Here is a 24055-nt window from a genome sequence, read left to right as displayed (position 1 = left end):
GCGGCCTCGGATTAAGAATCCCTGCTCATTCTGAATCTGAGTGAGTCAACTCATGAGTGAATTTACCGGCCTATGCTGTCAACTCAACCTTGCAGACCAAATGACAAGCACTTTCTGAAAATTCACTTGCCTTTTCGTGCAACGTTGAGCATAGAGACCACTGGTTTCCTTTGAGCTACACTCCGAAAAATTCCATGCTTACCTAAGTGTGTTATCACGTCTACTAGGGGTGATCAGCGAGCTCCTCTTCACGCATGTCAGGCTCGACATGCAATAGCAGTTACATTCCAGCAGAGTATGCCTTAAGCATATTTTTTTTTGTTCATCGTGCAGATGGCTCTGGGGAGATTTCGGTTGATATAACTTGAATGCTCCTAGCCTGATGGCATCTCTTTTAGAGCCAGTATTTGCTTGTAAAACTGCTTTATATGTTCTCTCTAGTCTGATATGGCCCTACACCCAGAAGAGGAACCGTAATCTCGTAACATATTGACTTGCGTTCGTGTCACTCGTGTTCTCGGCCTTAACGTTTATGTCGTCGTTTTTATTGTACTAATTGCTGCTCCGGCTGAGGTTACTGATTGATTGATTTGTGGGGTTTACCGTCCCAAAACCGCCATATAATTATGAGAGACACCGTTGTGAAGGACTCCGAAAATTTCGACAACCTGGTATTCCTTAATGTGCACCCAAATCTGAGTACACGGGCCTGCAACATTTAGACCTACATCGAAAATGCAGCCGCCACAGTCGGGATTTGATCCCGCAACCTGCGGGTCAGCAGCCGAATACCTTAGCCACTAGACCACCGTGGCGGGGAGGCTGGGGTTACTCCTGTTGTTATATATGATAGCGAAGATCTTCAACTACGACGTGTGCGCTTCAAATAATAACCAAAGTATTCGTAAGAAATAGGTATCTGAACGCAAATAAACTACTGTAACAAAAAAGGAATAAATTCGAAATAGACCACACAAGCTTGAGCAATCAACAACGTAATTAATAAAGATGTTTTAAAAATAACTAATCAAGGACATTCAGAAAATGTTTCATCGTTTAACGAAATTTACGTAGACTGAACAGGTATAGAGTATGAAGGCAAAAAAATTACACTATCTCCCGCTAAAGGGAGCCATGTGTAGGTGCGAAGCAGCGCGCACTGACGCTTACACTGATGGCGGCGTTCACGCTGGCGCTCATCGCGGCGTTGCGGAGGAGAGAAACCTGGGGAGGCGCAAAGCGCACAGTGATGGATCGGTGTTTTCTACTGGAACATGCCAATCGCTGCTGATGGGCACTGAGAAGCAGAGGACTCTGATTGGGCACAGAGACCCGCAATCAGCTTTTAGTTAAGGCGTACGATGCGATTTTTTTATCGTTCAACAACACACAGGAGGAAATCTCCCACCGGCATTACCTTGGAGGTGAAGATACAGTACCTATAAATACTTGGTGGCCAGTTAATGGTTGTGCAGCACGAGCAGTCAGTTTTTTTAATAAAGAAACTCGCTTGCAGATGCTACCCGCGTCGGGGTTGCTAAGCGAGAGAGGGAGAAGGGACGCGCGTGCGCAGTAAGGGTTGTCACGCCGCACACCGGAGCGAACTCGACCCTAACATGCTTCGCATAAAAAGAAGACGCCCTTCGACTTGCTTCACGTAACGAATCAGGGGCTACATTCAAAAGGCCTTGCGTTCGTAAGTGGCCTTTGCCTATGGACAACCGCCAATTCTAATAATATGTCAGCATCACTAATTGCTAAAAATTGCTCCGACAAGCAATGCAGCGGAAGCTGTTTTTGGGGATATAGGCCCATATATAACAGAATAAACAATCGTGTGGGTAAATGTCTATCGATCCCACGACAAAAGGCTTATTCTGCTTCTCGCTTATATATTAAGCATACTATATTAGTTTCGTACACCATTTTATGCACTATGCTTTTACGTTTTTTTGTATTTGCAATTGATGATTTGTTGCTTCATTTGCTTTTAATTATTAATTCCGTTTACTGAAATTGCTATAAAATACGACTATTATGACGCTACATACATACCACTCATCAGTCCTAAAATAGCACTTCCTTCACATTTCCCTTAGTGTAATTCTCGCGACTATGATTCACACTCAACATAAAGCACGAAAAATAATCATTTGCTTCCTTTATGCAGGACAGTAACTTCCTTCGCCGTACAATCGTGTAAAATCATATTTCGTATTCTATGGTGAGCCGCTAAAAATAATGAAAAAGCGCATCCCAGGAGGCTGTCAGTCACTGAGTACTACGGCGCTTCTTTTGGTCAGGAAGGAAATGACATGGTTTAACATTTCAAAGCGTATCCGGCCAACTCAAGCGCTCCATTTTTCAACCACCGCAGAAAACCTCGTTGACATGTCGCGGTCAGCAGGCACTCAGTATGCGAACAGTCGGTATTATTCCAGCTGGTGATTGATCGGAGGATATTCCGTTTCTTGTAGAGTATTAGCAACACATAGCTACTACAAAGGGTTCTGGCATCCTCAGGTTGTTTACCAGATTTACATTTTCATGTCAAACAGGCAAACGCATAAGGGACCAGTAACACGCGTATATAAAATAAGTGCTCCACGTCCTTGTTTACTTCTTGCAGAACGACAATCAAATCTAGAAGCCTAATCACCGAGAAAAATTATTAATGTAGGCCAATTTCGGAGTCAACTGCATTGTCTTGTTGTTTAAAGCCATCTCTTTTTCAGTACCTGTACGCTGTGCGTGCATTCAGACAATTACATGAGCGCGAAGCATAGCTTTTAGTTTGTGCTGCAACATGGAGAAAACAGGTAGAAAACGAATATTCCCGTCCACATGGTTGAAAGCATCGCAGAGCTTGGATTGCGACCGGAACACTTCTGACCACTAAAGCACAGTGCCGCATGGATCCCGATTTCGCACCCCTGTAACCCGAGATACTTATGGTGCTCGTTGAGCTCTTTCCATTGCGGTCGCGAAATCTCCTCCTCTGCTGTGTTCATTCACGGCATTATGTTTTCCCCCCAGCATCCCTCTGGCCTCTTTTCGCAATCTTTATTATTATTTATTCCAGGCAGCGCAGCCACTCGCAATACTTCCCCCGCCTCGCGGCGTTTTTCTCTCGCCTCTGCGCCGACTGACCCATCAATCGCAAAGGGCGGGAAGGACACAACAAGCTGTGCGGTGGCGACCCTGTCCGGCTTGTTTACCGGTCTTGTCGTCTTCCGGTGCTCGCGAAAGCGTGACCATTGTCTGACCGTCAACAGTCGATCAACAATGCGTGCGAGCGGAGGTTTTGGACCCCACTTGAAACAGAAAGAGATCGAACGTGTCGAGCTTCTGCTCCGTGTTCTCTCGGTATACTTGCGTGCAACAGAAACGAAAATATGGCAGCCTAGAAAATATGCAGCTGTTTGGCGCTCTAGATAGCAGCGCTTTCATCCACACCCTCGCCCCACCTACAGTTCCCTATAAAAAACATGAACTTTTTTTTCTCCAGACAGTAAAACATGGATGTACAGAAAGAACCATCACAATATTTGTGCAGGGTACACCAACTTGGCCCTCCTAAGACAAAGTCTATAAAACATTAGCGTCTACCAAACGCTATTTTCTTTTCTAAACGTTAAAGCAGCCTTACTACTTCCAACCGGATCTCCATCTTGTCGTTTTTAGTAAATAAAAAAAAACATGCCAATGAACCAAGCATATTAGGCTACGAACACGCCTTTCCATCTGCTGCACGGAACTGCTGAACGAAAGTGCAAAGGAGTGTAGCGCATGCAACCACGATGTATGCCACTCGCATCGGTGCTCGCATGCGTTTTACTCATTGAGCCGTACTTGCGCCTCGTGGCTCGAATGCGCCATTCTTCTATCCTTCGTCGTTGATGCCACGTACTACTTGTTCCTGCCAAGCATGATGACCATCCACCGCACACGGATGTTCAAGGGTCGTATTGTATCACTGTATGCCTCTCCGTTGCTGAATGTCAGGGGAAGGGACAGCATGGTGGTCACTCGTGTGTGTACTGTATTAGTCGAACCACGTGCCCAGTTGGCGAAGTGCGTGCTCGATGAAACAGTCGCTCGATTGCGCAACAAAAGACTGATCGTGCTCCAACCGCATAATCCCATCCTAGAGCATTTCACTTTTACACGCATTTTCTTCTAATTGCGCTAAACGCGCTTCGCTTATACACTTTCTCCAACTTTCTATACACATCTGTTGGGCCCGTTTCATCGTCACACATGAGACCTTGCGTGTTTTCGGCCCCTTTGCTACCATCTGCATACATGTCATTTTCTCTATTTTATTGTTCACTGCTAGCACTTTTGGGTGGGCCGCGAGTATTCGGGATCACTTTGATTCAAACGCAACATATAAAATGAAAACTGTGGAAATTGAATGCTTTCAAGAGATGGTCTATACTATATGTTTGTTGCATGTCAACGCTTAGGCTGCTGCATGACCCAAAGCAGTCATCCACAGTCGCGTTCCTTCCGTAACATACTTAGTTGTATGTGCACTCGTGAGCGAAAGTATACAGACCATAGGAGTGCGTGCCGCATTTGCCATCAAGACCGTCTAAATGCGAGTCATCTGCTGTCCAGAGTACTCCTCTGACGGAATTTCATCCGAGAGCATTACCTAGACGGCATTCATTAGAGAAATGTTCTCAACTGCAGACGGCTCACTCGGCGGGCCAGCTGAAAGGCAAGAGTATACGGATGGCAATGATAAGTATACTTTTGCTCACAGATGTACGTCGAAGGAGGTGTAACTTATTTATTCTCACTAAAACAGGAATTCAAGCTACAGCCATGCCTTGAAACTAAGCGTCATCAATAAAAGTGTTTGCTCTCATTTCTCAAAGACTAGCTGAAAATCAATGAACCTGTCTCACGGTGCAAAACATTTCTAGAACAATTTTCTGCCATTTTCATTAGCAAACACTGTAAGCGACTTGCACTGAAACTGTGCGCAGCTGACGTCAGCGTGAACCATGGTGCCTAGCAAAAGCTATAGATGCGTAACTTGAGGGCCACGGCAAGCGTTCGCAGCCGGTGCAACTGGTGCCGCTACTCGCAACGCAAGGCACAAACATGTCCCATTTATTAAAACGTCTAAGTTTGCATGCTCTACATGATTAGGCATGCTTGTTATCCATATTAAAAGCATGAGTGCTCGTATAAACTTCAGCTTGGAATAGTTCCATGTATTGTATGCTTTCAAACAAAGGGTGAAGCATCGGTTTCTGTGTGTCTCTTTCTCTATCTTTTTCTTCCTTCGCAGGCTGCTCGCGTAAGCAACGGCCAGGTCAGCTGACAGTGTCGCCAGAATGTGTGCCATTGAAAGGCACTCTAGTTATTGCGAAGTGCTCAATACGCCGTACCCATTAACTGGTTGAATTTGAGTAAACAAGTGTTGCGTGATTAGGGAGACATTTGACGGACTCATGTGTTGAAGTTATGTGTGGAAATATGGCTGATTCTCCGCTTGTTTTGTGTGCTGCATCTACCCTTTATTGCATCTACTATATACAGTTCACTTTTTTGCGAGTTTTTATACAGGAGTGACCTATATACGCAAACCTACTCACTTTTCAAATATGACCCAGCGCCGCTGCGGTAGCTTAGTACATGCATGCGGTGCTATGCTGCCGACACGAATGAGATTGGTTCGATTCCAGCCATGGCCGACGCATTGCGATGGAGGCTGTATACTACAATGACCCGTGTACCGTATGATGACAGAGCAGCCCCAGGTTGTCGGAAGTATCCGGAACCTTTCACTATGGTGGCTCTCATAGCCGGAGTTGCTTTGGCCGTTAAACACTACTATAAACATTTTAACACAATACTAATTAGATCTAAGAGACAAGGCTGCCAAGGAAAGTATGTGGGATGTTATATGAGGAAACTGTAACGTAAACGTGAAGAAATACACTGGATGAAAAGATAAATTGCCCTGGGCAGGAACCGAACCTGCGGCCTTCGAAGAACGCGTCCGATGCTCTACCAACTACCACGACAGCTATGCCCCCGTCCACTTTATTGGGTACATATCTGAAACGCTTCGACGTTTAATTAACATATATACCCAATGAAGTACATTGGGGGGGGGGGGGGGGTCAAATGGTGGTTTTGTGACGTTAAACGCCACATATCAATAAATCAAACACAATGTTTTGTCGTGGTGAACAAAAAGTAATTAATAGCTACCATTTGCGTTAGCACAAACATTCAAGGAACATGCAGCACCAAAGAGTATAATACCGCCATGCACCCATCAAACACGTGCCCAACACATAAACGCCAAAATACCATTACTATATATATATATATATATATATATATATATATATATATATATATATATATATATATATATAGAGAGAGAGAGAGAGAGAGAGAGAGAGAGAGAGAGAGTTATGGTATTTTGACCGGCCATTGGGTGCCGGTAGGAAAAATAATATACTTCGAAATTTTACATTTATACGTACACACAATACGCGCAGAATTATGGGGGCCATGAGGTAAGAATAAAATACACAGATATTTTAATCTGCACTGGTACAAACTGTTGCATGGATTGCAGAAAAGCTGCAAGCTTCAGCCTTTCTGCAGACTAGGGTGACTGGTAGGTGAATCCTCTTTAGTTATTTTTATAGAATGTGTCATAACAGGCATAGTATATATATATATATATATATATATATATATATATATATATATATATATATATATATATATATATATATATATATATATATATATAACTCTTAGCGGTTGTGTTAGTTTTATTTCCAACGGTTTCGACCGGTGGACCGGTCTTCGTCAGGGTTTGTGAATTCACAAATTTATTCACAAACCGTTATTCACTTATTCAAACACTGACGAAGACCGGTCGACCAGTCGAAATCGTTGGAAATAAAACTAAGACAACCACTATGTTGTGTGTCTTCTCTTCTCAAGTACGTTTGGCCCATTGTAAAAACTTCTTCAGTTTATACATAGATAGATAGATAGATAGATAGATAGATAGATAGATAGATAGATAGATAGATAGATAGATAGATAGATAGATAGATAGATAGATAGATAGATAGATAGATAGATAGATAGATAGATAGATAGATAGATAGATAGATAGATAGATAGATAGATAGATAGATAGATAGATAGATAGATAGATAGATAGATAGATAGATAGATAGATAGATAGATAGATAGATAGATAGATAGATAGATAGATAGATAGATAGATAGATAGATAGATAGATAGATAGATAGATAGATAGATAGATAGATAGATAGATAGATAGATAGATAGATAGATAGATAGATAGATAGATAGATAGATAGATAGATAGATAGATAGATAGATAGATAGATAGATAGATAGATAGATAGATAGATAGATAGATAGATAGATAGATAGATAGATAGATCTACACACGCACTCACAGGGCCCGCATTAACAGAAAGTCTGCTTGCCGTCTGCTCGGCGTCTGCAGAAATTCTGCCAAGTCGGTCTGTACGGGGGTGACTGGTGGATGACTGGTTGGTGACTGAAAGGTTAAGTTCGTTTAGTTATTATTATCAATAGTGCCGTGACCCAGAATGTATAGATATATGCGTATATACTATATGCATGTACACGCGCGCTCTAAGAGCCCAGATTAACAGACAAGACTGCTTGCTCTCTGCTCGGCACCTGCAGAAAATCTGCAGACGAGGTCTGCGCGGTGGTGACTGGTGGGTGACTGGTAGGTGACTGAAAGGTCAAACCTATTAATTTATTATCATCAAATGTGCCACCTTCCGATACGTATAGGTACTTACATATATATAAAGTACGTCTACGCGCACACACTATGGATGCACATTATCAGAAAAGTCTGCTTGCCGTCTGCTAGGCGTCTGCGAAAAATGTGCACACCAGGTCTACAGAAAGGTCGAGTCTACAGGAAGGTGACTGGGGTGACTGATAGGTGACTCGTGGGTCGCAGGAAGGTCAAACCCATTTTTGTAGGGAATACTTTGCACGACAGGGTGGGATTGGTTGTGCGGGAGCGCTTATCACGTTATGGGTGTGGTTTGCGTGCCTTGTGCTTTCACCGCACAGGTTGCGTTGAAATTACTGAGCGCACGAAGCTCACTTCGTTCGCTGCTGCGGCCGCGTTTGCGAAAGGAGCGCGCCACATATACATTTATCAACTGCTGTTACTATATTTGAGGCTTAAAGGACCATTCAGAAGGCTTTTAAAATACAAAAAATGAGCGCAATATTCTCCCTTTATATTTCTGGTCCTTCTTACGTGCTTCTGTGACGCAGACTGTATAGTTCCCGAGGCGTCTATAGTGTACATGCTCTCTATTGGTATATATACGCGATATATCGAAAGTGATTTGTCTCCTGCACTACTTTGTCATGCATTCGTTCTTGTTTGCTTCAAATGAGTATCGCGCACGACCAACCGATCACACTTCATATGGTGCGTTTACAACTGCGCATGCGGCGACAACAGCGCGTAGCCGAGTGGTGCGAAATTCTGATATGCTTTAGCACTTGGTGCTGACATTGCGGACGTACTTTAAGAGCTAAGAGGAGAGGAGGATGCACCTCGTGTGCGAAGGCTAGCGAAGGAGGGGAGGAAAATACTTCCTCGTCTTTGAACGCCTGGTGGTGAGTATAGCGTCTTAACGTCCCGAAACCATACCACTTGATTATGAGAAACGCTGAAGTGGAGGGCTCCAGAAATATCTACCACCTGGGGTTCTTTAACGTGCGTTTATATCTAAGCACATGGGCCTCAAGCATTTTGCTTGCCTTGAAAATATGGCAGCCATGGCCGAGATTTGATTCTGCGTTCTGTGGGTCAGCCATCCAGCCCCATAACCACGACTGCTATGGTGGGTCTGCATTTCCGATGGAGGCGGAAATGTCGTAGGCCCGTGTGCTCAGATTTGGGTGCACGTTAAAAAACCCCAGGCGGTCGAAATTTCCGGAGCCCTCCACTACGGCGTCTCTCATAATCATATTGTGGTTTTGAGACGTTAAACCCCACAAATCAATCAATCATCAAATCAATCAATGCTATGGTGGGTAAAGAAAGCGTAGCATTTGTGACAGTTGTTAGTTTGCACTCGTCCTTTATATGCTTGTGCATTAGTTCCGTGTCTTCTTCGTGTTTGAACAGCGCGTCGACCTGGAACACTTGTTAGTTCGTGCTATTTCTGTGTGTGTTCTTTTGGTGCGTCATTTTTGCTTAAGCACCGCGCTGCAAGTCTTGAGCTGCTTGCCGTTCTTCGCGCGACATTTTAATTTGTAGCTATCGCATACCTTTCCACATCAATCATGCGTAAACCATGGACTTTCTAGAGAACAAGTGATGCTGCTTTACCGGACAAGATCTGACTCCGAATACACCCTGACTAGGTAATTTAAGGCAGGTCGAGGGGTTTACCTATTTTACGCTTTTTATGGTGACATCAACGACATCGAACACTTTATTTGACTTGGCGAGTAGCTCTATTGGGAAAGAGCAGCGATGGTTTGCAGCTTGCAAAAAGGTCGTCACAGTTACGAAGCATTTGAAGATGCATTTTCATGAAGGGCCCACGACAACTACGAAAAGCGTGCAACTGATTCTCGTGGCCTTCTTGTGAGACAGTGTGCTGTGTAACCATGGTGACGGACTCCTTTGATTCCGGGCGGAACAATGAGATGCTTGGGCGGAACAATGAGATGCTCGGGCGGAACAATTTCTACCATTTGGGCCAGGCTAACGCCACCTGTAGCAATACCACAACCAATGATACTCTTACAGCAAAACTATGTTTTCATGTGCTCGTTGATGCCCTTATTACGAGGGGTTCACGATGTGCTCTGCCCAGGTATATGTTCCAAGCCTCAGCTATCACATTTAAATCATGATGATGAGCGTAATTTCGTCAGGATGGAGCTGTCTCACTATATAAGCGTCAACATGGATGCATCCACGTCAAAGATGCTATAGCTGCCAAACGCCATAGACATTGTACAAGTTCGCATATATCAATGGACGATTAACAATCAACTACCTTTGTGTAGACACCTTTCTGTTACGTGTTATACCGATTCCAATGAAGAAGGAATCAGCCATGTTTTTTTTTTCTAGTAACCAGTGGTGACGCTCAAAAACACACTGTGGAATTAGGAATTATTCTTTTGAATTCCATAAGTATTCTAGTCTGTGAATTTGTCATATTATATCATTTGGCTCCATTTTCACAATTATTTTTACTTCAATATAGCAATCTTTCTTTATCGCGATACGCTGACAGAAAAGCTTACAGTAGGCCTAAGCGCCGTTCAGAGACGATATTTCACATACTTGCACGTGCTCGTCCTACACTTCAGCTTGGTCCCACGGTATACACTTTTGTACCAGTATTTGTCGCCGTGTGAGACCAGCGCACTTTACGCCGTTCTGTTTTTATGCGTATCCAGCGAGCGCAGACGTGCCCTTTAGCACCATGACAACATAAAGTGACGCCAGAAAGCCGGGGCATGAAAATAAAGATATATAGCATGTGAATAACGGGAACTATCCTGGTTTATATATTTCTGTATTTTATGTCGGTCTTCCGCCGCAGGAACATACGATGAATCCTTGCGCCACAATCGACGCAACTCGCTGTTAAGATGCATCCTCATCCACCAGACCACTACAATTCACGGGGAGGCGGGAATGGTTAGTGCTATTGTAACACGGGATACTCTACGTCATGTCCGCGAGCGGTGAGCAGGTAGCCGCGTCGCAGGGACGGGCACCCCATTTTTCTGACGGGAGGTATACCGCTCTCGCCTTCCTGCTCAGCTTGCGCGCAAATCACTGAATGCGCGCCTGTGTGCCTCAAGAAGCAACGCCCGGTCGCAACGCTCACGCCCGCTCTTCACTCACCGGCCGCGACACAATTGAGCCAAAAGAAACAAGGCAAGGTTCGCCGTTCACTACCACACCGACTAGCTGTGAATCTCCCCGCGGGTGCGTGGGCTCCCCAGCGGCGTATACGCGCGCACAGTGTCATGTTGCGCTGCACCCCGGAGGCCTCCCATTCAGCGCCCATCGAAGTCTTGTCACGAGGCGGGCGCACCGAAAAGGAAGGTCATCTTGTCTGCGGCGGCAGCGGTGTCTGGTTACCGCCGTACTCGAATGACGCGCGCCGGGGTGGATGGGTGCAAAGCCACGAAGGCACCTCTTGTCAAGCTAAGGCCCTTGGCGTCAAACTTAAACCACGACGGAACTTATCGGGCTTTTTTTTTCACGCTTGCTTTTTTTTTACATATATCAGAGCAGTCATGCCCCTGCGCCAGTATTATGTGGGACAAAGGAGAGACGCCTCGGGATGGTTGATGGAGTGGAACATCACTCTGTGTAAAGCTCCTAACGAGTGCTGGTGCGCTCTCATTCTTATTCCTCGTGTAGGTCCAATGACGGATCCTGAGAAACTCGATCGAACCAAGCCCCAAGGGAACGTCAAAGCAGACCACGTTCACAATCGGTCAGAACATATACGAATAGACCTTTGATACCACTCCTACGAGACAACCAGCATGACAATTAAATGGAGTATTGGCACGGTATTGTCGACTTTTCATTTAAATCCTTATAAAAATATCGACAAATCTTCTCGGAGAGCCATCTGAATATGATATTTTTAGTAAACTTAGCTACGAAAGATGTTACGTGAGCGGATGGCAAATGGCCGAGCAAAATTAAAGGTTGAACAAGATCCCACCTCATAAGTGGCATACTAGTAGTTACTGGAAGGCTGAAGATTTAAAGAGAATGCATTTCTTATCTGCACATCATTTTGGAGGCTTTCACTACCACCACCACGCAATTAGAAACATGTGTCTATAGTCGATAGTGACAGTACCAGACAACAAAAGGAGAACTGTTCGCAGGTGGTGTAATGTTGCTATGTTAGTTTATGGAGAGCGCATGACATAAAAACAAAGTGCAACTAGAAAAAGGAAATAAAAACCCAGCTGCGACGCTGTAGTACCACCAGGTAAAATATCAAACCAGTTTTACATAACGAGCTTGACTGTTTTGTGGCGAGACTACGTTGGTAAATTACGTTTTGCATGTTACGTTGTCACTGCTGATATCTAAACATCCATCTATGTACCCGACGATTATTGACATTCAGAAATATAGTGCAGTAACTAAAAAAAACACCAGGCCTGCGTGGAAAGCGCATCACAGTCACAGCGAAAGCTAGAAGCAGCCTTTCAGACCCTTTTTTAAACCCTAATTGGGTAACTGCTACAAGCACACTTGCTGGGTACCCACTATGGCATCAATAGAAATAATTTCTGTGAAGTAGACCACCATTAGCTATACGATTTTTCGTCATTCTTCTGATAATCTTTAGTATCCGCTAAACACTTGCAAGGAATTTCGTGCCAATTGTTCATGCAGTGACTGATGACGATGAGGAACTATGCCTGGAATGAGTATGCACCGCAGTTGATAGGTGGTCAAAAACAAGCTTTTATAATGGGTTGGAGCATACGATGACCATCTCGTTACGCTATTCACATTGTGTGACGCCTGGTTGGTCTTTTTTTGTTCTAAAACACTTTATTCGTCGTATTAACGTGACTCCTTTCTCGACATCAAGCTTGCCTAAAGCAAGTTTGCGAACGAGTCTCAAGCAGCGGCGTGGCTTAGTGACAGATAAATTACTAGGGCCATCAAGGACTTATATGTCAGAATTGTTGTGTATTTAATATATTTATGTTATCCATCTATGTGTGATGTTTAAACGGAAATAAAGAAAAAAAAAGCGGCGTGGCTCTGTGATAGAAAACTGAGCTGGCACGCAGCGCACCCGAGTTTGAGTACCGCTGTGTCCTTGGTACTAGGTTTTTTTTATTTATTTCGCGATAGTTGTTACGGACACCGACGGCGGCGGGGGCGGCGGACAACTACGGCGCCGCGCGCGACCCGAGTTTAGATCTCATGACAGCTTTCGCTGTTATGAGATCGTGGCAACAGCGATCACTCCACTTATTTGCACAAGATTCCTTGCAAGTGAGTAGCGTATCCCACGCTTCTCTGAAGAATGACGAAGCATAGCATAGTGCATTCCACCTTCTACACAAACATCATTATTTATAGTGTAGTGAGTACCCTGCAAGTGAGCTTGTAGCAGTTACCCACAGAGGGTTTAGAAGAGGCTCTGAAAGGCCGCTCTTCAAGTTTTCGCTGTGATTGTACGGCGCGTTCCGCACAGGCCTGGCGGTTTTTATTGATATCGGGGGCTCAACGAAGTATTTTTGAACCTCTTGTCTGTAATGTATCAGCTTAGTGTGTTACTTGTTTTTTGGCGCCAAAATTTTGACAAGTCTCCAACTAGCCTTCTTTGCTTTAGCCTTGACTTGTCGACTACTTCAAGCATAGCGCCAAATTTTGAAATTTCTGTGATGGAGAGTCCACGCGACCGTGTGGACCAGTAATTTCTGCTGTCATTAGCTCAGTAGTCTCTGACCGGTTCATTGGAACTTGTACAGAAAATATATTTCAATCTCGAAGCACTGTGTATCGCGGTTATCAGCTCATTTTGTTCTGCCTAAATAAGGAACAGTGACTTCAAGCTCCTGAGCAAGTTTTTAGCAAGCAGAGCTGCATTGTTTTCTATGCCTATTTGAGGATATGTTATGTCCAGTGAGGAAATGGCACAATTGATGATATAGTTGCATACTTGAGGCAAATAGGTCCATTCGCTTTTTTATGTTTTTTACGCGTGCAAATGACAGTATCTCTTTTCAAATACATATGCGCTGATTGATTGATTGATTTGTGAGGTTTAACGTCCCAAAACCACCATATGATTATGAGAGACGCCGTAGTAAAGGGCTCCGAAAGTTTCGACCACCTGGGGTTCTTTAACGTGCACCCAAATCTGAGCACACGGGCCTACAACATTTCCGCCTCCATCGGAAATACGTCCGCTGCAGCCGGGATTCGAACCCGCGACCTGCGGGTCAGCAGCAGAGTACCTTAGCCACTAGACCACCGCGGCGGGGCCAAATACACATGCGCTTGCTTTTGAACAAGAATATTGGTGAAAGTTTTCACGAAAGGCCTACCGTAACGTTGTTAGCTTTAGTTTTAGCCACCCAACGCATCATTGGCCTTTGTCCTGTTTCAGGGGTTTGTCTTGTGAAATTATTAAAAAATCTTCGAACATTGGCTATTTATAAGTCAGATTGAACCATCACATTCGGTATTATTTTATTCGAATTAGAAACTCACATATTCGCACAACCATAATAAAGCACTCTAAAGCCACAGTGTGTTTTGTGCACCCTTGATTGGTCTTATACCGGTTTTGTGAGCCCGACCACACAGCTCATCGAACCAATAAGTCATACTAGCTTTTAAGTGTTGCCCCAAATACCACATCTACTAGAAACCCAGTGAAATGAAGTTCTGGGATAAATGTATGACAGCTTTGGCACCTGTTTCTGCACACGATGTGGTACAGATGATGCTGACGCAGAAAGTAGCTCTTCCTAGAAGGAGGATGGGCTCTGTGGCCTCATGTTTTGTGAGGCACAATATGCTAAACGCGTAACTTATGCATTAGTTCTCATAAAAAAACAGCGCCAATAACGAGGGACAAGAAAAAAAGGAGACAGACAGCGCCACTGTCTGTCTCCTTCACATTATGCATTAGGCGTCTTTGTATATAGCCGAGGTCGTATAGTTTCATTGCAGGAAATATTTGTAGAACCACTTTGTAAGGCTCACAACCAATTGAAGCATACGCTTCAGCAAGCCACTATAGGCGCAAGTCAATCAACAGTAATGTACTGTAACTTACTCAGCAGCCCACTGGATTTACTGCAGAAAGCTGACATCATAACAGCAACAGCTCATGTCTTTCATTCTACAGGATGTTGACAAGCCTGACAAAATGGAATCTATATGGAAACGTTATCAGTGAAGGTAGTGCGCTACATTAAGGAAACCTATATTCTGGCGAGTCTTATTGTTCCCGTTTTAACATTTGTTATCTGGTATTTTGTGGTATTTAGTATATTTTGTTGCTTCCTACTCAATATTTGAGATACGCCAACCACATCACATATTGCAGATATTGTTTCTACAACCGCGTGCTGTAAATTAAACTACGCGTGCTGCTTTGCCATCGGCCACAAGGTCTACAACTATACGCAAGTATCCCTCTAGGTTTGACACCGTATATAATGTAAACTAACGACTAAGGACGCATATGCAGCTTAAGCATGAACACAGCATTTAAGGCTTCGATATCATGCTTCTTTTTCGAGGCTCTTTAACCTATTTACAGTATCTCCTGTCGGCACCGGTTTCCACAAGACTGCGCGTGGAAGCCGCAGAAGCAGGGGAAGTCAACAATATAGTACGATGGGAGCGCCAGGGCAACCAAGGTTAAGCAAATTTGCATAAAGGACTCATTTTTAACGCCGGCTGCCAGCTTCTTTCTTCTTAAGTTTTTTTTTTCGCGAGCCTTGAACAGATTAGAGGAAGGAAGTGCCTTCGACCTCCCTTTCATCTTTCGCGTCTCGGTGCACCCCTCCCACGTTGGTGACAGTTCATTTTTTAACCTGCTGCATGGCAAATGTCGATGTCTCACGAGCAGCATTGAACGCACGATCATCGAACGTGTACACGACGCGAAGGAATTCAAGAGCCACGCAAAAGCGGGGTTACAGCTATTGGCGCGAACGACGGGTGATTTTCCTTAGCTGCGTATATACAAGTCATTGCGGGTCGTGATTCACTACACATGGAAGCTATAGGAAGTAAACTCGCTCGGTTATGCACACTTTTGGCACACGAAGCTTTTGAACCGTGCGAAGCTTTTGAACCGTGCGAAGATCCTGGCAAGTTAGGGCCAAACACCCGGATTTGGCTCAACTAGGGGGCCGTAAGCTTGTTGCAGATTACCAAACGCACAGTTAACATCAGGGGAACGTATTATTGTCCACATTAAAAGTAATCGTCCTCTTTTTACAGTGTGCATCACTTATTTACGATACCTTTGGACGCAATCAGCTAGTTTTTCTTTGAAGTCCAGGCATCTTTTACAATAGTCTCTCAGAAATTTCGGGAACCTCATATAGCAGCCTGGTTTCATAGGCGGCATTTTCAATAAACAATATCTAAGAATGAGCAAACTTTTAACAAGTTTCAAGTGAGAACAATGAACGATGAGAAGATACTGTCCTCTAATAATACAATGAAACCATGATGATACGAATCTCGTGCTGCCACAAAATATATTCGTATCACCTGAAACTAGTATCACCAGAAAACAAGAAAAATTTATCTGCGACAAAAGGCTCCCGTTTTGTTTAATTTTATTAGGGCCACATAACGATATGAATAGCTCTGAATTATTGCCAGTAATGTTTTTAGATGTCAGCTATTCTACTTACTCGTAAGTATATGATACGTGCGCGCGTGTGTATTTAATGAACCAGATTTGTTGTGACCCAGGACAACTAGCCACCTCTTCGAAATTGTACTAGGATTTTTCGTATGACGCCAAAGTACTACGGCGAAAGTGAACTGTAAGAACCGCGTCGCAAGCGATTGGAGAGTTCCAGATAGTTTTAGACCCATTGGTATCCGTTGTCATTTTTTGTAGCGTAAGCTACACTCTCAGAGGTTCAGCAGTTTCACGTGGCTTATCGAGATCCGTGGTGCCCATGCCCAAAGATCAGTGACGCCACACGGCACACAGCTGGCGCTCCGGAGAAGGCCTTGAATCTTCTGGAGTCACTTGTCACTAGTGGGCTGGCACTTGATTCGCATGAGCTCTTTCACTAGTTCGGTCATCCATCCGCCCGTCTGTCTATCTGTCCGTCCATCCATCTGTCTGTCTCTCCATTCATTTGTCCGTCCGTTTGTCTGTCCGTCTGTCCGTAGTTCATGCTACGTGTATCCTGGCATTGCCGAACTAAGGCACTGCCAGGTTTGTTTTCATTTTTTCATAGTGGTGGTGTTGGTGATGTATTTCGGCAGATGTACGGCTGCGACCACCAAATAAGGATGTTTGCTCGAAATGCGGGAGTCTCCTGTACGAAGCGGAGTCTTGGCAAGCGTGCACGTGCATGTCTGCAAGCGATTGCGTTGTCTTCCGGGGGCAGTGTGGGTAGCGCCTGTTCGTACCTGCGTGGTAGCTGACGTTCGTATCAAATGTCACGTGGTTAATGTCGATTCACAACGACAATGCTCCATTGCATTTTAAGCTAATGGGTGTCAGTATCCGTATTACCCTGCAATTTGTGAAAGCCATGATTATATCATCGAGGTTGGGCTGTGCATGTAACTACACAACTTCTGCACAAAATCGTCCTAAAGTTACAGCAAAGTTTTCATGATATATCAGTGGGGAATTCACTCGGCAGGAGCTGATTGTTTAGCATTATCTTGGCAGAGAGATGAATTTAGAGGCGCGAAATATAAACTGTAAACAATATGTGAGATTTCTTTATTGATAGAATGGTAATGGTGATTCATCTCATTTCATAATATGTAGATCTTGCGAGGCAGCCCCACTGCGGTGGTCTTGTGGCTAGGGTACTCGGCTGCTGACCCGCAGGTCGCGAGTTCGAATCGCGGCTTTGGCGGCTGCATTTCCGATGGAAGCGCAAATGTTGTAGGCCCATGTGCTCAGTATTGGGTGCACGTTAAAGAACCCCAGCTGGTCGAAATTTCCGGAGCTCTCCACTACTGCATATCTCATAATCATATGATGGTTTTGGGACATTAAACCTCAAATGTCTAGATCTTATGAGGCAGGACGTAGGGAAAGAGTGTGTTCATGCAAGTGCCTATGATTGATATGTGGGGTTTAACGTCCCAAAACCACTATATGATTATGAGAGACGCCGTAGTGGAGGGCTCCGGAAATTTAGACCACCTGGGGTTCTTTAACGTGCACCCTAATCTGAGCAAACGGGCCTACAACATTTCCACCTCCATCGGAAATGCAGCCGCCACAGCCGGGATTCGAACCCGCGCCCTGAGGGTCAGCAGCCGAGTACCTTAGCCACTAGACCACTGCGGCGAGGCTAGTGCCTATTCTTTGTGGGTGAGCTTGTCGCTTATCACTGCATCCGTTTTCCATTGCATGCTCTTTTCATGTGTGGCTGAGTGTGCGCGCTTGAGTTGAAATTTGCGTGCGTATATTTGCATTTGCGTGAGCATGAGTGAACTTATATACGTATGATTACTTTTCGGCGTCTGTACGTATGCGTGTACATTTTTACAGCGAAAGCTGTTATTAGATCACAACTCTGGTCACGCACAGTTGTCCGCCGCCGCCGCCACCACCGGTGTCTGTAACCGCATCGTGCTAAATTAGAAAAAAAAAGCTAGCACTAAAGACAGAGTGGGGCTCGAATCCGCATCCCCTGAGTGCCAGCCCAATATTCTACCACTAAGCCTCACCGGTGCTTGTGACTTGTTCGCAAACTTGCCTTAGATAGGGTTGATGTCGAGAAATCATCACGCTAATGCGACTTTTAAAGCGTTTTTAAACAGCGAAAGAACAACCAGTCGTCGCACAATGCGAATAGCGTAACGAGTGCGTCGTTCGCTGCTCCGACCCATTGCAAAAGCTTCTTCTTTTTCCCCTATTAACTGTGGCACATACCCACTTCAGCAACAATTTCTCATCGTCGTCAGCCTGCATGAACAATTCGCTCAAAATAACTTCAAGTGTTTAGCAGATACGACGATTCTCGGAAGAATGACAAAAAATAGCATAGCAAATGCCGGCCAACTACCCAAACAATTTTATCATTGATGCCCTATAGTGGGTATCAAGCAAGTGCGGTTGCAGTAGTTACCCAATGAGTGCTTTGAAAGGCTCTGAAAGGCCACTCTTCTAGCTTTTGCTGTAACTATGCTGTGCCTTCCACGAAGGCCTGGCGTGTGTTTTTTTTTTACATTTTCCCTTCAGCCACAAGACATACTTGCCACTAAGAAGTCACCATCAGTGCAACGAAGAAATGCAAACACGTAGGCACGAGTGGTCTTTAGTGTGCGCCGTCGGTGTGTGTCAACGCTGCGTTGCTGTGACACTTAAAAGGCAATTTTCCTCATGTCCTGCTGCTTTAAGCGGTACAAATGTGTCATGTGTGGTGAACAGGAGCGAAAATAGAATGGCAAGCCCCACAGAAGATTACGACCCATTCCTTCCTGTTTTTACATTAATTTTGCTGTTTTGTTTTGATCTTTGAAATGCCAACCCTGCCCCTTGGTGCCCATGCATATGCTATTGGTATGCTTCTACTGTATGCATTTAAAAACGTGTGTGCGGGTTTTCAAGTGCACGCAACCGAGATTGCTTTAAATGGACACTAGAGGCCACTATTAGGTCGACGGTGATTGTTTAAATAGCGGTCCAGAAACCTCTTAGTGTAGCTTTTGTGCCAATGAAGGGCTTATTCTGAAAGCAAACCACGTTTTACGGGCCCGCATCAGGTTAACGCATTTCAAATTACCCGCCACAAGAAGCGGACCGACTCACGTCACTGTTTCTGTGCACAACGTTGCCCAGCTTTACTGCGCGGTGTCTCACACTAGTAAACAGAACGAAAGCAGCGGGAGCCACAACAGCAACAACGGCCATTGATAAATTTCCTGCCATTAGCTTAGAGATGACAGACGTGTTTTAATCCAACTGCGCTCCGCTAGATGGCACGACCTGTCCAGTGTAACCACGTGAAAATAGAATTTTTAAGCCACTCGTGCCAATCCCCAACGTCTGGGGGTTCTTTTTTCCATGAATCAAGCAGAAACGAGCAAGCAGCATTTTATCACGTCTCTTGATGCACGGAAGGGTCTTTATTAAGTGCATTAAGTGCAGCTATAACAATTCCTCATCATCATCATCATCAGCCTGACTACATTCACTGCAGGACAAAGGCCTCTTCCATGTTCCGCCAGTTAACCCAGTCCTGTGCTTGCTGCTGCCAATTTATACCCGCAAACTTCTTAATCTCATCTGCCCACCTAACCTTCTGTCTCCCCCTAACCCACTTGCCTTCTCTGGGAATCCAGTTAGTTACCCTTAGTGACCAGCGGTTATCCTGTCTATGCGCTACATGCCCGGCCCATGTCCATTTCTTCTTCTTCATTTCAGCTATGATATCCTTAACCCCCGTTTTTTTCCCTAATCCACTCTGCTCTCTTCTTGCCACTTAAGGTTACACCTACCATTTTTCTTTCCATTTCCCGCTGCGTCGTCCTCAATTTAAGCTCAACCCTCATTGTAAGTCTCCAGGTTTCTGCTCCGTAGCTACGTACCGGCCAGATACAGCTGTTATATGCCTTCCTCTTGAGGGATACTGGCAATCTACGAGTCATAATTCGAGAGTGCTTGTCAAATGTGCTCCACCCCCTTCTTATTCTTCTAGTTACTTCAATCTCGAGGTTCGGCTCCGCGGTTATTACCTGCCCTAAGTAGACATAGTCTTTTACAAGTTGAAGTGCACTATCACCTATCTATAAGCGCTGCTCTTTTCCGAGGTTGTTGTACATTACTTTCGTTTTCTGCAGATTAATTTTAAGACACACCTTTCTGCTCTCTTTGTCTAACTCCGTAATTATGAGTTGCGATTCGTCCCCGGAGTAACTCAGCAATGCAATGTCATCGGAATCAGGGCGTCGATGAAGTATATATAAACATCCTGGAAGAAATCTACAGAGGATCAACTGCTACCATAGTGCTTCATAAAGAAAGCAACAGAATACCAATAAAGAAGGGTGTAAGGCAGGGGGACACAATCTCCCCAATGCTGTTTACCGCGTGCTTACAGGAGGTTTTTAGAAGCTTAGAATGGGAATAGTTAGGTATAAGAGTTGATGGAGAGTACCTTAGTAACCTGCTCTTCGCTATAACAATTACTAGTGATTAACTGTAGGCCGTTCGTCTGACGTATTCGGTATTATTTTAAAAATGTCCTACTGCGGCGCATGTAAATGTAATCCTGCGCATTTACCTTAATTTCTCTGTAAGTAGGGTACTGCTGTTGATAATGTCATTTCAGATATTGTTATACATTGACCTTTCACTCTGACGTAAATTGTTATTTGACTTTAGTGTCCCTCTAACCAGTTGAGAATATCTGTGTAATCTGTGTTGTTTAAAACACTATACGGGTAGGACCATCAATAACGTATTTGAACTGAATCCTGCCCACACAGGCAGGTCTTAAAAGTATATTTCCGGAACCACTGCTTTCCTAAGCCTCCGTTCATGCAGATATGTTCGTGAAATGGCACGCTGACAGACGGCTGGTGCTATAACTTCGAGACCTGTGTAGAAGTTAAAGAGGCAGGTCAGGCGCGTGGTACCCTTATATTTGAACGCAGTGTGCGGCAGCTGTCTCTGTGGCATATAGGTACCACTAGGTATTCCCACGCACAAGGATGGGGAGCCTATTTCTTTGTATAGTCATCTCTTTACTTTGTTCTGGCCTTCCGTAAAGTGTGCAGGTTTCCACTTTTGGCTGACAGGAGGCGTGACGGTTCGCGCTAGTCTTGTCATGTGTATACCACGCTGGACGGCCAAACACATGTGTCCCGGCCGCCATTGTTGATGTGCTTTTCACTCGAGCGTAGCTCAAACTTCGCCGCGGCGTAGTTCGCGTCGCTGTGACACACGCCACGCGTTTCCCGACTCTCTGTGCTAGTGCAGCTTCTTTTGCTGTCGCGTACAACAGGGCGGTCCCTGTGTGCGACCAACCCCATAGATATCGCTCCATTGTCAGGAACGTTTTCGCTCAAATCCACACACTGCGTGCCTTCCCAGTGCTGTTCACCAGTTCTAACCACGACAAAGGGATACATCGGCCGTGTTTTGTGGTGTGTTCTCGCCATTTGAAGCCGTTGCCGACAAGGGATAAGAATAGGTGTCCGCGACCTCTGCTTCTTTCTTTCGCATGCTGTGTTCGGTTCAAATTTAGGAAGATGCGCAGCAGGATACGGCCCACGCGAACCTTTTACAGCCGGAGCTCTAAATCGCGTTTGACGGTTAGCCTAAGCTACGAAGTGTGGGTGCGCTTATGTGCGTGCGTGTCTGCGCTCGTGTGTCTGTCCATTCCTACATCGTTTACGAGGTGCACAACTCGTGCGACAAGGAATACAGTGAAAGTAGTGAGGCGGCTTCTCTTCGAAACGCCCCACAGAAGAAATGAAAAGAAACTTTACAAGCCAAAGCTGTCGCTCCACGATCCCCCAAAAATAAACGAGCTACTTACAAGCAATTCGTTGCAACGTTAACCTCAGTAGCACTTAAACCTCATCGGAGAAACCGTACTGTGCTTTTGTTGTTTGAGCAGTATACCTATGGTTGTGCGGGTTGCGGTCACTATAAAGTTTCCGCAGGATGCTTCCTAGACAGAACACTGGGGCTTGTGTCGTTCATGTACATCACGGGAATCTAGGGTAGCATTTGTCCCATATTTGTGCTTGTTGTTTGAGTTGTTATTGTGGCGTTAATTCATTAATTTCTACCGATATACCAGAAGAAATGTTAAGGCATTTTGTTATTATAACAAATGCATGCTGATCAGGACGTATTGAGAGACTAGTTGGCTCATTCTATACAGGGAAAAAATTGCGCTAAAAAAGAAAAAGACGAATGCAAATACATACAGTAGTTTTGCTGGCCGAAAGCAGTATACGTGATCATGAATCACGCCGTACTCTAGAGGAGTGCGGATTATTGTCGACACTTGTATTTCGCTACCGTGCACTCTTAAAAGTCATATAACAAGTGTTCAAGTGTTTCACATGAAGCGAAATGTTACCGAGTTTTGTAGTCGTGCCATAACGTTTATTAGCTAAATGTCATAACAATATTAAATTAAAAATAGATACATAGGTGGTGGCACATGGCCGTGGGAACGGGTGGCCAACGTTGGCGTGAAAGATGTTCATTAAAAACGAAGAAAAGCTTTATATTAACACGACAGCATTATTTGTAGTCAACCTCAGTTTAGGAAGTGGTACTCAGTGGTGGTGGGTTGGCAAGAGGTAACACCACACCCATTCCCAACTCGCCACTGGATGTGGTGCGTGGTCGCGTATAAGAAGAGCCACGTTCATTAAAGTGCCGTATGCCGGTAAGCAGCCCATACCCCATTGTTTGCTTTGAATCCAACGTAACGAGGTGGACCAAGCACTTTGGGAATTCGTGGCGAATTCCACTGGCACATCCGGAGCGGCCACTGAAATCCTGGAGCGAGCACTCGGATAGCGAGTGGAACACGTGAATGGCCCGTGTGAGGTCGCTCCAGAAGTTGTTTACGCATGCGTCGCTGAACCGGTACCGGAGACCATTTTCTTTTCTGCTCTCTACGTTTTAAAGACAGCTGTGTCGTCACTGCAAAGCACGCATTTCGACCACGCAGTCACGGAAAGCAGGGCTACCGCTTTCCGATTTCAGGAATGTAAACAAGTACACAAGGTTACTAGACCACCTCAAAAAACGCTGAAGGCAACCTAGCTGCCCGAGTGTACCGGAAATCACGGCAACACATTCTCAGAGTTCCAGCGAAAACCGTCTGTGAAAGACGGAGCACGCTAAACGCTCCGTCCCGGATTGGTTTTGCCAGGCACGTTGACTACATTAACATGTAATCGACTTGCTCATGGTCCTGCGTAACGTCAGCTCTCACGTTAAAGCTATGCCTGTTTCATCGTGCAACCAAGTACATGGTATGTATATCACAAGCAGTGGTTTTCGATAGATTTGAGCATCGCTTGACTATAGTTTTCAGAGTCAATTTTTATTTGATTGTAAAAAAAAGTGGATAGTGAAATTTCCAACTGGGATTTGCACTGTCCAAACATGGCTCTTTTATAGAGCCCATTCCCTCACCAAATAGAAGCATTGGCATTGCTCTGTAGAAGAATGCTTGACTGACATACAGGATGCCTGGGTTCGATTCTGTCTTGAGCCGGGATTTTTATTC

This window comes from Rhipicephalus microplus, chromosome X, assembly GCF_043290135.1.
Source record: "Rhipicephalus microplus isolate Deutch F79 chromosome X, USDA_Rmic, whole genome shotgun sequence".
Lineage (NCBI taxonomy): Eukaryota > Metazoa > Arthropoda > Arachnida > Ixodida > Ixodidae > Rhipicephalus > Rhipicephalus microplus.
Note: the sequence above shows the minus strand (reverse complement) of the source record.